Below are 12,017 nucleotides of genomic sequence, written 5' to 3'. Positions count from 1 at the left end.
ATCGTTGATGCTAAATGATCTGGTTTCCACAGCCTTCTGTGGTGAGGAATTCCACAATTTCACCACTCACTGGCTAAAGACGTTTAATCTTTTCTCCGTTCTAATGGATTTTCTCTTTGCTCTAAGCCTGTGACCTCCAGCCAGTGCAAACATCCGCCCAATTTTGTCTGTATCTAGGTCATTCATTATTCTGTAAGTTTCAATTGGATCCCCCTCCGCCCATTCTTCTAATCTCCATCGAGTATAAACCCAGAGTTCCAACGTTCCTAACGTGTTCAGCTTTTCATTTCTGGTGAACCTTCTCTTGACACACACCAAGACTAATCCATCCTTCCTGAGGTATGAGGCACGAAATACTGGAAATGTGGTCTGACCAGAGCCTTAGAAAACCTCAGAATCCCCACCATTATATCCTAGTCCTCTCGAGATGAATGACAACATTGTATCCGCCGTCTTCACTAGTGACTCAACCTGCAAGTTTATCTTCGAGAATCCTGGGCATGGAATCCCAAGTCACTTTGTTACTCAGATTTTTGATTTTTTTTCCCATTTAGTAAATAGTCCATGCCGGTATTCTTCATACCAAAGTACATGACCTCACAATCTCCTACATTGTGGTCCATCTACTACACCCTTTCCCACTCTGCTAATCTGTCGAAATCTTTCTTCAGGCTCTTGCCTCTTCAATACTACATGCCCTCCAGATATCTTTGCATCATCTGCAAACGTAGCCAAAATGCCCTCTGTCCCGCCACTCAGATCATTAACCAATAAAGTGAAGTGTTGTGGTCCCAACACTTACTCTTGTGCTACACTGCTAGCCACCGGCTGCCGTCCTGAGAGGGACAATTTTATCCTCACTCTGCATCCTGCCAGACAGCCAACCTTGTATCCATGCTTTTACCTGGCCTCTGACACCATGGGTCATTATCTTACTCTGCAGACTCCTGTGCGGTACCACATCAGAGGCCTTATGTAAGTTCAGATAGGTAACTGTCTCTGGTGCATCCCGTCGTTACCTCCTCAAAGAATTCTCATTATCTTGAGAGCAATGTAGGTTATTGAAATGGGGAGCAATCAGAAGGCCAGGGTCATTCTTACAGACAGAGTGAAGGTGTTCCTCAAAGCAGTTTCTGTTTGGCTCACACACGTAAAGGATACTGTATTGTGAGCAGCGATGACAGGAGACTGGATTGAAAAAGTACAAGTGAAATGTTACTTCACCTGGGAGGTGTGTTTAGGGCCTTGGACAGTGAGGTAGGAAGAGGTGAATGGGCAAATGTTGCAGCTTCTGCATTTACATGGGGAGGTGCCATGGAGAAATGGGGAAGTGTTCGGAGTGATGTAGGGTGCTACAGAAGGAATGGTCCCTGTGAAATACTGATAGTGGATGTGAGGGGAAGATGTGTTTGATGGTGCTGTCGTACTGGAGGTGGTGGAAGTGGCGGAGGATGATTCTGTGAATGTGCATTCTAGTGCAGTAGGAAGTGAGGCCAAGGGGATATCTACCATTGTTGTGGAAAGGAGGGGATGAAGTGAGGGGAGAAGTGAGGGAGATGGGACAGACACAGCTGAAAACTCAGTCCATCAGACTGAGGGGTTTTCTCGTTTGAGAGAAAAGGATAACATGGAGGAAGCTTTCCAAAGGAATGTGGCATCATCGAACAGAAATGACAGAGTCAGGGAAACTGGGAGAATGGAGTCACCATCTGGTGATCATGTGTTCAGCCACATATGTAGATTCCCCCTGAATGAGGGAAAAGAGTCAGGCATTTGAAATGCAGATTTATGTCGTTTATATGGTCAAATACGGAGTGTGAAAATAGACACAGGTGAAGGTCAGCAGATGTGTGCGTGCGTGTGTGTGTGTGTGTGGTGTGTGGGTGGGTGTGGTGTGAGGGAGGGGGGACATTTAAACAGGTGCTGTTTAATAACACTAAGCAATGATTGACTCTCGTCAAAAAGAAGATGATATGAAGATGAACCACCCATGATGCACAAAGGCTGTGAAGGATACTAATCAATCACAAACTAAAGAATTCAGATTGGTGAGCTCTAGCGTCGGCCATATTTGGGAAGTTTACTTTTGGAACCAGAAGCAGGTTGCATAAAACAAACTACAAAGAAAAACATTCCAAACTGGCAAGAAATATGAAAAGAAAGTAACCGCAAGAGTTTTCCCATTTCGAATAAAAACGTTCATAATGTGCGTGTGACACTTGGAATCAAGGCAGAAAAGAATATGTGGGACACCTGGAGGATGTGACTGGGGAACTGGTTTCAGGGAACAGGCAGAGAATTTAAAACAGTATTTTACATCGTTCCTCACAGGGGAAGGCACGAAGAGTTTCAATATTATAAACAAAATTGTAGTCAGATGAAAGTTTTGCACTGTCTCTAACAAAACGAACAAGGCTTTTCTCAAACAAAAAAGACCAAGGGGAAACAGATCGTCTGCAATTCATAGTTTATTTTAATAGAAGTGGTTGCAGAGTGACTAGTGGCACTGTGTGAAATATTGCATAACTCTCGGGATTACAGGAGTGTTCCAATGAAACTGGCGAAACTCCAATGTGGCGCTTGTCTTCAAGAAGAGAGTTAGTCTTCAAGTGTTTAGATACTGCCTTTGCCTGAATAGTGGAGCATATTTGAGAGGCTTAACGGCCTCATGATGCACTTTCGTCCTGAGTGATTTAAAAAAAAGGAAAACTCTGCTCCAACCTCTGATGCGTTACATACTGGAGGATGAACGTCTTGCTAAAGTTGAATTAATTTGAAAATTATCTGAAACATTGTTCAAACGACATCATCCAGAGAATTCTAGAAACAGCACACGTGAGCACATTGTTAACCATGTGGGGTATTGCGTAGGTGAGAGAGAGAGATGCTGTTTTGCAGTGGTGAGAGTGGTGGAGCCTTATTCTGGGGAAGTCGCTAACAGATATACAGTGAGTGTGAGACAGTAGAGAGAATACGGTGACCCTGGTCCTGACAGAGCGGGGAAGGTTACTGATGCTTTTCCTGTATTGTTGGATTTTTCTTCGGACCACAAATACTGCACAGAGCTGTGTGCTGTGCTCAGACCATGCTCGGTGGGTCTGGTGGTGTGGCTCCCTTTGGGAAGAGAATGGTCCTCCTCTGTACTAGACCATTCACCAGGACCTCCGTGCCCCTGTCGCCAAGCTGTGGTGTAACTTCCCCTTATCTGCAATGCTCGGGTAAACTACGCAGGGCAGCTCCAAACTCGTTGGCCTTTTAATGATGGTAGCTGTGCCAGGGATCACTGAATATCCAGGGGCATCCGGGAAATGGTGTGTCCCTCCAGCCATGATCAGTGGGAGAATGGGGCTGGGATTGAATGAGAGGGACACCATGGGGTGGGGTGGATAGGTAATGAGGTGAGTTCAGTAAGATAATACCAGGAAACTAGCTCTGCCTCATGCAGACATTCCTTCTGTCACACTCAATGAAAATGGCATTGAGACAAATTATTGTTCGATTCAGCCCAATGAGTCGAAGACTCTGCTGATCCTACTCCCAGTTACAAAGCTGCAGGACAAATGCTTATCCAAAACTCTCCATCATCTTAACTTACACCAATATCCTACTCACCCATCATTCCTAGAAACTGTGGCTTATATTGCAAGATGCTATCGAAATGTTTTCATTTCACAATTTTTAGACTTACCATCAAATCCTTCTCTGAAATTCTCTCTCAATCTCCCCCTCTCTTTTAACCAAGCTCCTCCCATTTGTTGACATTTAAACTGATTCCCCCGCCAGCTCTCTCTGGCAGTGAGTTTCACACCCACAGCACTGCTGTGTCATGCCACAATGGAGGTATGGAGCTGTAAATGAAGGGGAGATGCACATCTTGTCACTTCTAGCATGAGCTGCAAGTTTCCCCACGCTGGGCAGTGATCTAGTGCACTGTTACTCAGCAATGCAGTGATTGGTGTACACAGCTGTGTATGCTGGAAAAGTAACTGCTCCAAATTAATATATAACTTCACTGCTATTCACTGCACAGCTCCCCATGCTGCACAGATATCCAGTCTGTGTGTATAGAACAATGCCTTTGTGTGTTCTGCACAACGCCCTGTGCTAAATAGATAATCTAGTACACGTTTATAGATCAGTGCACTGTTGGACACATAAGTAGTGAACTGGTGAGCTCTAAAGAGTGTTCGATCCTGGACGGATTTCTGAGCATTACACTAGCCTGGTCTACGCAGTGCTTCATGCTGAGCAGGTATCTCATCTGGGCTTATATGTATCCGGGCTGGATCTAAGAGTTGGATTGAGTATCCGATATAATTCCTGACATGATTATCACTCCTCCAGCTCGGCCCATTCCGCTGGAAAATGTGAGGTGCTGTGTTTGAGATAGAATTTACTTGGTCAAAATAGTCGACATTAAGCAAAACAACTTATTCGAACACTGTCGATAAAAGACAACAAAAAGAAGAGAAACTTGCAATAATATAATTCTTTTGGAAAACTTAGCAGAATAATAGTTTACAGTAACTGCTCCAATATGGTGTCATCCAACAAGCACACAAATGCCTAAAAACAAATGCAGGAAACAGATTGTCTGACATGCAGTTCTTCAATCCAGGAGGAAAGAACATCAAAAGACAGTTCCGAGAGAAATCACAGAGACAGTGTGTAGCGCTCGGGAGAGGTTTCTTGCCTTCCAACCCTGCTGAGACCCCAGCAATAAATAGCAAAAGGTAAAACTAAGAATCCGGGTTCTGTGAGAGTTTGACCATCAATTCACAGGACCAGGCTGTGGCTGCAAGGACCACAAGAAATGGACAGTATCTACATAGTCTATGGCTTTGAAGATGTATCGAAAAATGCTTAAACCCACCTAAGCCGTTTAATGCTGGACAGACAAAAGTCAAAGTTAATTATAAATAAATAAAATGAAAAGATGCAGCGGGCCTGCTGATCAGACACAGACGTCCTTGGGCACCCAGCGATTCCTATACTGCCAAAACAGAGCAGAATCATCGAGTTTGTGAAGAGAAAGAATTATGTCTCTCCCTCACCTCTATGTTTACAACTGGAGATGTGCCATTAGCTCAATATTCAGCAATATCAAAATTGCAGCCGCACCAAGTATTATTGTGATATATCAGAGTTGCTGTAAAATGAATGAACTGAAGCTGCTTGTTCTGTGACTCTGATTAATAACAGTCTTCCTGGACCAAACAGGGTCACTGGAGGATTTCCCTCTTCCACAATTAGGGTCTTCTTTCAACTTGTTGTGCCATAGTATTCGGCGCAGAGTCAACCTCAACAGGATTGGGATCAGAGAAAGAGAGAGAGAGAGATCGGAATCTTAGAACATTAGAATGGTCCAGCAATGGATTTCAATCTGAGAACATTAGACTGGAATGTTCCAACAATGGACAAGAGTTTATTCTGGCGTCTTTACTGGCTGTCTCAGGATTAAGCATGGTTACAGTTGCGGATACGTGCTGCACTGATAATTATTCAAGTTGGGTACTATCCCATCCTCGCTATTATTGGGCTTCCTGGTAAGTCTGTCTCTGACAATTCTATAAATGATACTGCATGTTATTGATATTCTGCTTGATTATATTTAACAAATACATAAACTTTCAGTCACAAACGCCGCTTCCATCTCATGCATTTCCAAACTACTTACTCATAAACATCTGAGAAGGAATAAGACTGTTCGGAACCTTGACACTCTTTTTTACCATGAACTGTTTTGTGTCTCCATATTCTCTCTGTGACCAATCCTGCAGACACCCACCTTCATAATATCCCCAATATCCAGCTCTGCCTGAGTTCTGTTGCTGACTTCGCCATTATCTACCCCTTCCTTAACGACATATTTTATGGCTCCAGTTCTCTTCTGACCTCTCTTGCAATAATAAATAGTTTGACCACAAACTTGTTCTTGTCTCTACAGTAGCTTCACAACAGGGACTCGTAAACAGAGTAACAATGACACTGACTGTGTAATTCGGTGGCACAGGTTATGACTCCAGAAGCATTGTCTGAAATCCTACCACAGTCGATGACTAAATTTATATTCCAATGACAAAAATTTGAATGAAACCTAATTTCACTCATGGCAACCATAAACCATCAGGATTTATTTTCTTATTTTATTGATAACCATTGGTAAAGAAACATAACGTTTTTGCCCTGTCTGAACTAAGTGTCACCTCAGATCCACAACAATGTGGTTGCCTCCATATTGCCTTGACAAATGGCCGCGTGGTAAAGGGCAGTTAGGAGGGACAACAAATGCTGTCCTTACCAGTGATTCTGGCATCCCGGGAAACAATAAAATTAAAGGCTATATAACCAAGTAAATGTAAATGCTGGCGATATGAAGTAAAATTATCCACCATCTGAAAGAATGTTAGAGAATCTCAGCACTTATAGCAGTCTATCAGAAGAAATACAGTTAACGTTTCGAGTTCAGTGAACCTATCAAAACTGAATGCAACTGGGAAATAATATTATCAAACAGGGATGGTTGGAAGGGTGAGCGGGAGGTTTGTTTTGAGTGGATAATGTCCAGAAAGAGAGGGAGAGAGAGAAAGAAAGGAAAAGCAAGCAAAAGATTGCTGATGATGGATTGGAAGGAAAACAGAATGGGAAGTTATTCTACCATTTCCCCTTTTCACATATTCCTGAATATCATATTTATTATGGGATGCCCCTGCTTACCGTGAGTTATGTTCCCTCTATCTCTTATCTCTGAATGTGGTGATCAACTCCATCAGCAATACTTATAGTCGCTGAGATATAGAGAAACTTAATGTCCCATTGTCAACTACTTCTTTGGAGAGAGGAACTGTTACTGTGCGACTGTGTGGAGGTGTAACAGCTTTCTCAGCTAGGAAGAGAAACTGAGGAGACCGAGGATTTTCCACACGGAATGAATGCACTGTGGTTGTGGGGAATTAACTCGCTGCTGTCAACTAGAAAGCCAGTGGAGGTTCTGTGGTGTTCTCAGTATTGTGATGTCATCTACTGGGTTCATTCAGGAAGCCCCAAGGGTCTGCGGAGCCCACTCTGAATATTGTATTTACAGTGTGTCTGCGTCCATGGTGAACAAATGAAGCTGCGACTACAAAGAAGGAAAGCTGTGTAAACAGGGAGGAGCAGGGCACTGTACTATACTCTCTGGGATTTCCAGGAACATTTGTCTAAGCTGCACCCATTCAGGTGTAAAGTATAAAATCAGCTTATCCCAAAATTGAGATGGTCACTGAGCTGTATATCCTCTTCATTGTAACCTGTCGTCTCACACCAGGGACAGGACTGTGCTGACACTCACGATGAATTAAATTGGATTGATTCTGGAACTTTGCAGGCAGCAGTGGGTAATATATCCATCATCTCTGAAGTGTAGTCCTCCAATGTATTCACAAGCTGATTGAAGTTATCTACCTGCTGAGAAGAATGCATTGGTTCCATCTCCACAGGGAAGGTACTAATTTCCAGAAATATTAGGGAACAGAGAGACTGATAAAAAATGGGAAACTGCAGGAAATCAGAATTAATTAAGGGTATGTTATTGAAAATCTAATTGAGTTGAAGTTTCATAAGTCACTGCATCTGATGAGCTACATCCCAGAGTGATTGTGATGAGAACAGAGCTAATGAAAGAATTATTGATTATTCTTCAAAGCTAGTTAGATTCTGGAAATGATGCCGTAGACTGGAAAAAAAACTCTTGTAAACTTAAATATTCAAAACAGAATGGAGAGGGAAAATAGAAAACTAAATAGCTTGATGTCAGTTGTGAGAAAAAAGTATGAGCACCTTTTATAAGGAACCTGACAACTAGATACTTGGAGAATAATGATATGATTTGCTACATTCGACTTAGATTCAGGAAAGGGAAATGATCTTTGATAAACCTGTTTGTGGACATTGTCCGTTTTGACATCGTCAGTTGAGAACCAATGGGAGTAAAGTATTTGTATTTTTAGAAGACGCTTGAATACAGGTGAATGGGGAATGTTAGAGTCCATGGGTAGGTAGGGGTGGAATATATCCCACATGGATTAAAAAATGGCTAATGGAGATGCGAGAAGAATACTGTTTTTCTGTGGACTGAGGATTTTTGGGTGGCAACAGGATCAGTGTTTGTGCAACAACTGTTCACAAGGTATAAAAATGATTAAAATGTGAACAACAAATACCATCATGTACATTTATATTTATTTAATTATAGAGAGGTTGGTAAGTGTTTTTGTTGAAAAGGTCCTGGATGTCCTTGGTCATAAGTCAGTGACAGAATTCATACGGCTCTTCATGCAAAATGATTGAAGTACAAAAGTTAGAATTTCTTTCCCACTGATCGTGTTTTGTTGAGAGAGTATTAGGTGCATTGTGTAAGGGTTTGGTCTGCTTTATAAACAACGATCCCTTTGTCACTGAGAGAGTGCACTGTAGTTTGACCAGACTAAACGCTGGCATGGTATTACCATGAGGAGAGAGTGCAGTAACTATGTTTAATCTGTAGCGCTGTGAGAGAATAAGAAGTTGAAGCTTGATGGGTATGGACAGAAACTCATTATGTCCCAAACAGCTGAATAGCGTGAAAATTTCATACCTTTCATTGGATGTTTGATTCATGACAGTTTACATGCATCTGCAGAGCCCTCATGCCGATTGACAAAGAGGTGCAGGCTCTGAATGAACTCTGAACACTTGAATGCACAGTTATTGTGTGACACTGCATTGAATGTCACTTTGTACATAATCCGGTCAGCAGCCAAATTACCTTCTTTCTGAATCAGTTATTTATTCCCCAACGGATTCTGACCTCCACGGAGACCATGGGTCTGCCTTCTTGGAGATGGAAGATAATTTGGAGAATGGCTAAAAAAGTTGGTTTCATTCCGACTACCAGAACACCATGTTAAAGCAACACATATGTATGATGAGTAATTAAGACATGTGGATCAATTTGGAGCAGTTTGTCTGTACAGATCCTGCTCCATTTGTTTGTAATGTTGGAGCATTTCTGACACTACCTGTTCCTGTGTTAGTTGGAATAAGCTGGATAACCTCATTCTGTTCCTTTGTAAGTGACTCAGGGTGTGAAATAGATCTTTCTGATCCCATGCATGTGACATGTGGGAGACAGCAGACTCCCTGTCTTCCTGTGCAACAGGCAGGAGGGACTGAACGGGCTATCTCTCTTCTTGCTCAGTAGGTTTGATAGGATGAATGGCTTCCCACATTCTTGTGAAACCAGTTTGAGGTGCTGAATGAACTCATTTTACTGTGGAGATGTACTGTGCTGTTACATAAATGTTACCCAGGCTTTAACAGCACAGTCTTGAATGTTGTCCACGTCTTGGTGCATATAGTCACAGACTGTTTCAAGAGCTGAAGAGGGACAATTTCTTCTGAAAATTTTGTAAACATCAGTGAATGCCCCCTCTTCTGCTGGCACGGTGGCTCAGTAGCTAACACTGCTGCCTCACAGCACCAGTGTCCCAGGTTCAGGAGAGTGGTAGGTGTGTCGAATGCGCTGCCAGCGGTGGTGGTAGAGTCAAATACGTGAGGGAAACTTAAGAGACTCTTGGATAGGCACATGGAACAAAGTGAACGGAAGCATGTAGGTTAGTCTGATCTTAGAGTAGGATAAACAGCGCAACGTCAAGGGCTGAAGGTCCTAACAGCATGCATTCATGTAGAACTCTGAGCTCAAAAACTGCATGAATTCATGTAAACTCGGTTAGCTCACTTTTTAGATTAGAATCAAACTAAACATCATGCCATAGACAGAAAACACAGGGGGCTAATACCTTCAACATATTGCCTAGCTATCACCATTGTTAACAGCTAACCTGAAAATGCAACTTTAAAAAAAAGGTCTTGTGATTTACACATGAAAGAAGTGAAACTACCACTGTATTCTAACAGATGAAAGGGTTAGCATTCAATTTTTCAACGCATAATTTCAGTTACATCACACTGTAAATTTCTGCTATAAATTCTGTGTTAGGATTGAGCCCTCCACTATCACATGATGAAGGAGCTACGCTCCGAAAGCTAGTGTGCTTCCAATTAAATCTTTTGGACTATAACCTGGTGTTGTGTGATTTTTAACATTGTACACCCCAGTCCAACACCGCCATCTCCAAATCAGTACTGTTCTTTGTTCTGTGTTCTATGGAAGAGCTCAAGAAGACTTGGACATTAAGGTAAAATTGAGACTTGGAGCAGGTCAGCCTTGGTCTTAGTGAAGGGCAAGGCAGGCTTGGGATGTGAATGACCTGCCCTGTTTTTGATGTTCTCCCATTCTGTTCTTAGAAATTTAGTAGGTGTTAGTTTCCTGGTAGGTCTTTTATGGAATGTTGCAATCAGGGAGACCAGCTGATTTTGTGAGCCATCGCTGGGTGAGATTTGGGGGCTGTATTCACAGTGAAATTGGGTCTACAACATGTTCAACAAATGAAGCAAAAGTTTCAGAGACGGGAAGCTTTGTTAAGAGAGATGAGCGACCTCTTTCATATCCAGCCTGGGTCTTCCAATTACATTTTCCAAATCTCCCAAACCATGTGGGACAGTTTTGAGGGACGAAATAGTCTCCTCTGTTTCTGTACACCATGCTATAACAGTAAATGGACTCCACCTGCTCCTGTCTAGTAGGTTTGAGGGGTTGAATTGAATGCAGAAACATGGGACTGAGGAGCAGGAATGGGTCATTAGAGAATTTGAGCCTTCTCCATCAGGCATTAGGATTGTGGCTGATCAATTATGGTCTCAGCCTCATTTTCGTGCCTGTGTCCCATTATCCGTGACTCACTTTTCTGTCAAATGTTTACCTCACCTGTGAATACTTGAAATCATGGAGGCACCACAGACTTCTGGGGAAGAGAATTCCCATTCTAATGGCACTTTTGGAATTTTTCCTCATATCGCTGTGAGAATAAGAGAGTCATAAAGGGTGGAAACAGATCCTTTTGCCCAAATTGTCCTTGCCAATCAAGCAGCTTAATCCCACTTGCCACCTCCCTCTGAACCATTCCTATTTATGTACCTATCCACATACATTACAAACGTGTAATTGTACCCGCTTTCACCACTTCCTCTGACAGTACACCCACCAGCCTCTGTATCAAGAAGTTTCCCCTCAGGTCCCTTCTAAGTCTTTGCCCTGTCACCTTCAATCTATGCCGTCTAATTCTGGACGCCCCTACACTGGGAAATGGATCTTGCCCATTCAGAATATCCATGCCCCTCAGGAGTTTTTAAACCTCTGTCATGTCACCATTCAGCCTCTGACAGTCCAGGGGGAAAAGCCTCAACCTGTTCATCATCTCCCTGTAGCTCAACCCCTCAGGTTCCAGAAAATCTTGTAAATCTTTTCTGAAACCTTTCAAGCTTAACAACATCCATCCTTTAGCTGAGTCAACTGACATTTACGCAGTATTCTTAAAGGGGTCTCACCTGCGTTCTGTACAAGCGCAGCACGTTATCCCAACTCCTATACTCAATGTTCTCAGCGATTAAGGCAAGCATGCCAACCACGTTCCTCAGCACTCTACCGACCTAAACTCCACTTTCAAGGAACTATGACTCTTCACCAGTAGGTCTTTTTGTTCAGTAACATTCCCCAGGGCACTACCCCGCTTTAACTTACCAAAATGCAAAACCTCAGTCTTGGATCATTGATGGTTAATGATCCCGTTATATTCTGAGATAATCTTCTTCACTGTCCCCTGCACCAATTTGGTGATGTTATCTGTAAACTTACTAACCATGCCTCCAATAATCACATCAAAGTTGTTTATATCTGTGATGAAAAGCAGTGAGCTCTGCATTGATTCTTTTAGCACACCGTTGGCCACAGATCTTCAGTCTGGAAAATAATCCACTACTTTCAATCCAATTATGTATCCAATTTTTCCTAGATTACATGTAACCTAATTTTATTAAGCTGCCTACGATGGGGAATCTTATTAAATGCCTTCCTGAAGTCTGTGTAAACAATGTACACC

The sequence above is a fragment of the Hemiscyllium ocellatum genome, unplaced genomic scaffold (genome assembly GCF_020745735.1).
Source record: "Hemiscyllium ocellatum isolate sHemOce1 unplaced genomic scaffold, sHemOce1.pat.X.cur. scaffold_434_pat_ctg1, whole genome shotgun sequence".
Classification (NCBI taxonomy): domain Eukaryota; kingdom Metazoa; phylum Chordata; class Chondrichthyes; order Orectolobiformes; family Hemiscylliidae; genus Hemiscyllium; species Hemiscyllium ocellatum.
This window is presented reverse-complemented; position numbering follows the sequence as displayed.